The 6,302-nt window shown below is 36.9% G+C and overlaps 1 long non-coding RNA gene across 1 annotated transcript; it reads left to right on the top strand.

The window, feature by feature from the left end:
* The first annotated feature begins 1,213 nt into the window (after positions 1 to 1,213).
* On the top strand, positions 1,214 to 5,522 carry LOC139125358 (uncharacterized). The gene is made up of 3 exons (XR_011550208.1): positions 1,214 to 1,643; positions 4,912 to 4,965; positions 5,445 to 5,522. It is a non-coding gene; the product is annotated as an uncharacterized lncRNA (long non-coding RNA).
* The last annotated feature ends 780 nt before the right edge of the window (positions 5,523 to 6,302 follow it).

The following is a 6,302-nucleotide window of genomic DNA, read 5'->3' as shown; positions in this document are numbered from 1 at the left end:
AAGGATCCTGAACTATATTCGCCAAAAAATTGAATAGCGAGACCATTTAGTAATGTAGTTGATTTCAGCTACACCAATAATCTAGACCCTTGTATTATGAAAAATACTGATCTGAGATTGATCCATGGGGAAAGTGCAAATTGTACCCGTTTTCAATTTTTGAGCAATTTAACTTTTGAGTGGGCGCCCCTTCCAATGCTGATCTAGGGACCCTTTATTAAGACGTTATACCACGGTTTTATTACAGGGAAATTAGTATACAGGAAATATTTTTTTCAATTTATCATTGAATCTCTTTCTCCAATGCCTTAGAATTGTCGTACAGTGAAGTAGATCATTAATTCTGACCAAATGAGGCGCAGTCTAAATGTGATACTTTATCGTGGTGTTCCATACAATTTATCTACTATGCTTTTCAGATTAAATTCACTTTGCAAGTTGATACGCTTTTTTAACAAATGCATACACTCTTTCTGCTACACTATATGTAACGTAAACACGAGTCTAAACTTAGCTGTATCACAACCCAGTTTGTTGATTCTAACAATAGGTACCTGTAAACTTTTCAGGCCTACCAGTTATACAATTTGATCCGAAAAACTGCCACACTTACTTGGACTCTCCATGATAATAATATTTACAATTGTGTCAAGATTGAGATGTTTGACAGCAACAGTCATTCTGTTTGGGAAACGATGAAGATTGCATCCCAAGACATATAACAGAGTTCACTGTCGGTTATAGAAATGCGGAATACAGAGTAACATATTGTACGTCAGGCGGAGTATGTGAAGATGTAGTTTTCCATGCAATAGAACAAAGTGAGTAGCTCCACGCTATTATAGAAATCCCTGAATAATTGTTTGTGCAAATATTTTTGTTTGCATCTAGGGTTTAGTTGCTGAAGAAAACAATGAACACCATCAGTTAAAAAAATCAACAACCGCGTTTTAAAAGGAGGCATATTTAGCATTACCACATTAAAAAACCTAACAAAGGGAGGTTGATAAATAAGAAATCCTATTATTACTTTCATTGAAGCACTTCAATATTTGCATTTAACGTCACGCTTTCCTGATTTACATGTACTGGACGTCAGGTATTTTTTCTTGCCTTGAGATATGCGCAATCTATATTGGTATGGCAGGGCCGTCACACGAAAAATTAGCCCGCTGGAACAATTTGGCATACCCTTTCCAATATCATTCTCAATCAAGCCTGTCCACGCAATCTTACGTGAAACTAGTAACGAAACGATTGAAGTGTGTCACTTAAGCTTGTATTGTATCCATAATAATATGGAATACATAATTTACCGTGATATACTGTTCTACGTATTTCTGTATCATACTTTGTACACAGAATGTAGACGCAAAGGGAAATTAAGTCATTTGTCATATCTTAAGTCAAACAATAGCCTAACCATTATGACAGTTTATACATATTGCGAACAATATAATTTCGAAAAAATCCTAATAATATCTCTATTGTCAACTACATTTCAGGTGCGGGTAGGAGTAACGGTAATAGCACCGGTTATTTGGCGGGTACCTTGACTTCTGCATTAGTACTTGTAATTATACTTGTTATAATGATAATAATTTTTAAGATTCAGTCACGAAGAAAGCAAGTTGTACAAGAAGGTGAGTCATGACATTGAATTATAGTTGCTGAGGCCACACCTTAAAGTTGAAGACAGATATTATTGTCACCTTGATATACTGGTTAAACTAGACAACTGTCGTTAAAAGAGTTAAATGTATTTGATCGTGTCACCTTGCTAAACTGCGCGATATTATAGTTAGTTGATGGTTCAATCAACTTTCCTGTTCATGATATGGTCATGCTAACATTGACTTATCTCATGAATATCTTCTAAATTGGAAACATTGCATGACAGCTTTTCCGCACACAGATTTAGAAGTAGTGGGTATGGCCTCTTTGGGGCAAATCGGTCATACCTACCACGTAGGTCATGAGCTTACTTTTCTTGTTTACGCACACACTCATATCTGTTGGAAATCTGGGGAATGGCTATTACATCAGGTTGACAACCCCCGCACGTGGGCAGTGAATTAAGATTACTCTTTGTAAGACAGTTACGATTCCGAATAAAGCAAGACAAATTTGTTGCTTTCACAAATTTCCCTTCAAATACAACACTAATGTTCATCAAACAAGGAAAACTATGCAGACCTAGCATAGCCGTTTGTAACGACATTCGAAACACAGTGAGCATGTAATGACCAAGGTATTCCGTAATGCGTGCCCACGGTGGCTTGCCATATAGCATGGAGGTACTAGCTCCGCTCCTGGCTCCATGATCGTAGCGAGAAACCAACCATGGAGTTAGAAGAGAACTCCACGAACAAACGTACACGTGGCCGTAAAATAAAACCACAAAGGTTACTATTAGTATTTACTTAAAACATTTTTCTTTCACGGTATCACCCGATGCACGATGGTAAGCTATTAGCCATACAGCCGGTATGAGTCATGAGTGCTCGGCTATGACTACGCCGTAGCCGTATAGCCCTTCCGCAACGAACGGACTAGCGTGCGTGCAGACGCCAGAGTAGCCACCGAGGCCTTTCTTTTATTGGCATGTGGTCTTTAGTCCGGGCAAAATATGCAGCCACTCAAGTCTGTGTTCGGTGATTATGTTCGTCCACGATGTTCCCACCATTGTGGTGGAGGGTAACTTATGGACAGAACATGTACACACTGGTCCACACTGCATCGTACCTATGGTGCATTAGCTTAGCGTAGACATAGCTCATGGTTACTGGAAAAGACCAAGGAGTAGCCAAACCTGAACTTTCTTGCGTATTTTTTTTCTGAAGTACATCACAGCATAGACCCTGGAGCGAGAATCTCCTTTAAGAAAATATATTCTCACTCATTCACTCACCCAATAAAACTACGTGGGTGAGGAGCTCATACAAAGATACCCGGCCCAATATATCCCATGAAATACTGAAACTAATCTTTCCGAAACAAATAATAATCGCATACAATCGAAACAAAAACATAAAAGACACATTAGTGAAGGCAAGACTAAACAAACAAACGAACAGCAACGACGTGGTAACAGCGTCTCAACAAAGCTGTAACAAATCAAAACATATATCCTAACAACACTGTTAGTAGAGCAATGCAATCAAACAAGAACCAAACAAAACCTATAAACTCAAGCGACTGATAAAGGAACTACTCAGGGTTCCGAAACGAAGCGTCAAAAGAATCACAGTGATCTCAGACATAACCGACCCGGCTTCGTTTCGCCATGGCTAATTTTTACACCAAAAGTCGACACATAACACAGTGCACAGCATGAATATACTACCTTAAATAGTCACTAAAACATTACACAATCAACCATACCACAAAACATTAAACAACACGACTCAAACATGATTTAATAGTCGATGTGTGCAGCTGCGTCCCTTATTTTACTTGCAAGGTGTAATGTTTTCCTGTGTTTCGCTAACTGCTAATTAGAATTTTTATTTCAATGTTGCTTTCCAAGTCACTTACCAAACAATTTAAAAGGGCTGATCAAGATGGCCAGAACAGCCAATTGTGACCAATTAGGTTCACGAATCTGGGAAAAGTGTGTAAGAACGTATGATAGATATCTTGACGAGATAAACATTGAGAGCAGTTGGATTGAGAGAGGTTGACTGGACCGACCTGTTCAGTTTCTGTGTGGGGAAAAGTTGGAATGAGGATATAATCACTTTAAGGTAATCCTTGCTTTAGGATGATAATTTTGTAAACTAAATATGCAAGTTATTTTCACTTGAATATGACTTTATCTTTATGGCCTCTCTATTCCTGTGAAGGACATAATCGTTCATTTTCAATGCGGAAGGTATAGTCGCCCCTCTCAATTAATAGTAATAAAAGTTATCAAAGCGGAGGCTTAACAGGCACTTGACATTCGCTGCCTCTCTGGCATGAAGTAAGCAAATAAGATCTACAATTGATCAGGCACGCATAACCATCTGCTTGGAGCAGTCGTAACGAACAAACATAGTTAAAATTAAGGTGTAATAACTTAAATATGCAATCAATATTTCAATAATACTCATTGTTAATTTGTGATCGGATGTAAGATTTGTGAAAGGATATTCGAATGTATACAATACACCTCCGCGACTTGTTAACAAAAATTGTTGTAATGTGAACATTATATTTCTCGGTATAAGCACAGATTCATCCAGCGAGACACTACCAGGTTGAAGTTGACATAAATTTTCTAATTTTGAAACTTTGAATGACATTCTTATCGCCAGTAACTAACTTGTAATTAACTAACATATTATGTTAATATTTGTTCCGATTTTCATTGTAGAGCTAGAATGTCGGTTCTGAGACGCCTGCGCTTCTTGCAAAGACCTCGTTCCGTTTCTTTTTTTTTCCTCAAGCAAGATTTTAAGTACTTGACTAGTTTGTATTTCATTTTAATTTACTTTTTTATTAAGTGTCCGAGTTACTTTACAGTATTTTTTATCGCGGCTCATTCTGAAAAAATCTGAATAACTCCAGATCACGGAAAGACGTACAAGAAGAGAAAATACAGGGGAATATCTGTTCTTTTATTGTCTTTCAGGTTGCATTGGAAGGCATAAAATTTGTACTTTGTTTAATATTTGTACGTAAGGCATTCCACATATGTTGCGTTCAGTTTTATTCTTAGCTCATTCTAAATTCATTCTAAACTCTATACGCGAATCTCTTAGGATACCAGCAGGAATTGTACGATATATCTATATTTCAACAATCTTCACTGCCATTTTCAAATGGCCACACTGAAGATAAGCTTTATGTAGTCCTTCTGAATTTGTTTACTCTTGCGTCAGTGATAGTTTAAGAAGTAAAACCATTACGGACGTTGTTTATCAACAGACGGTCAATTAGAAGCAGACATTAGCTTAACTTCAACTTCAAGGAAAAAGGGAGGTAAGGGTCTTTTATTATTAGCGGTTGATATTTACAACATCCATCCACGTTTTAATTGGACTCTGTGATTGTAAGAAAAGGTTAATTACAAACTTCCACACGTTCCACATGTATATGTATCTATTTTGTTATTTGTATTTATCTTGTCTGATCAGTTGACGAAAGCAGTATACTTCAGTCAAACATCTTCGTAATTTCAGCATAATGACTCTGTGTAAAATCAGCATGTGATTTCATCTCAAGTGTACTGCTTGTCAACTCCTTGTTTCAATCCCTTAATACTGTAAATGACGGTGCCAGCCTTTCAGGGTGCAATCAATGATGTTACTACGAATGTTTTGTTAGTTTTTTGCTTCATGTAAGTTTGACGCTATGTCCTAATTATGGCTATGTTCTCTTCGAACGATCCATTCATATATATAAACAACTTGGAATGTATCTATGATCTCTTGTTTTGTGACAAATATTCTCTTTTTAAGTCGATAATCCAAAAATATATGAAGTCATCAGTGACGAAGAACCAAAATATGTAAGGTCGAAGAATAAAACACAGAACGTGAGTTGAATACACAATACCTCTTTTGACATTACTTAATGAGTAGCAGAAAGTTGAATGTTAAAGGCGATGTAAGGCTTCATTACAACTCCCCTTATCTATGAATATCACAATATGCAATTAAGGAGTTAATTTAAAGGGTTTCACAGGACTATTTCTTAATTTTATAGATTTGCTTTCTACAATTATAATATGTAGTATCGCAAATGTTTTTTCTGTAATTTTTTCCTCATTTGTGGTTTCTGCAAGGTTTGTCATGCTGCAAACATTACGTTTCTCCTTAAGGGCAAAGACGAAAGTAATTACACTGATCTAGTTTTGACCAATCAAAAGGAAAATGCATACATGGGGCTCACCAATATATTGCAAGATTCAGTGAAGGTAAGTAAACTACTTAGTGCTCTGACATACTGATCATACCTGGTGAAGGTATAACTAAATGAGTTTTTTTCCAAATGAATGGTGAAACTTTGCCCTCTCAACAGGGAGACGTCGAAAAGTACATACATGTCCTTAGAGCAGAAGAAGAAATCCGAAGACCTGTATATGAAGAGCGGACAAACATTATTTGAATTTCCAAGAGACAGACTTTCATTGCGCAACGCCTTGCATGATGGACGTCATCACAAAATTGTTAAGGGAAGAGCCTGGCATATTGGTGCTAAAGAAGGTGTGGCTGAAGTCGCAGTGAAAATAGCAAATGGTAACAATGACTATTGTAGATTCATACCATTTCTACTTTCCGATAACATTTTATCAACAGGAAATGAGCGAGTACTTA

The sequence above is a fragment of the Ptychodera flava genome (genome assembly GCF_041260155.1).
Source record: "Ptychodera flava strain L36383 chromosome 3 unlocalized genomic scaffold, AS_Pfla_20210202 Scaffold_25__1_contigs__length_14229661_pilon, whole genome shotgun sequence".
NCBI lineage: Eukaryota > Metazoa > Hemichordata > Enteropneusta > Ptychoderidae > Ptychodera > Ptychodera flava.
Note: the sequence above shows the minus strand (reverse complement) of the source record. Positions and strands in the feature narration are given on the sequence as shown.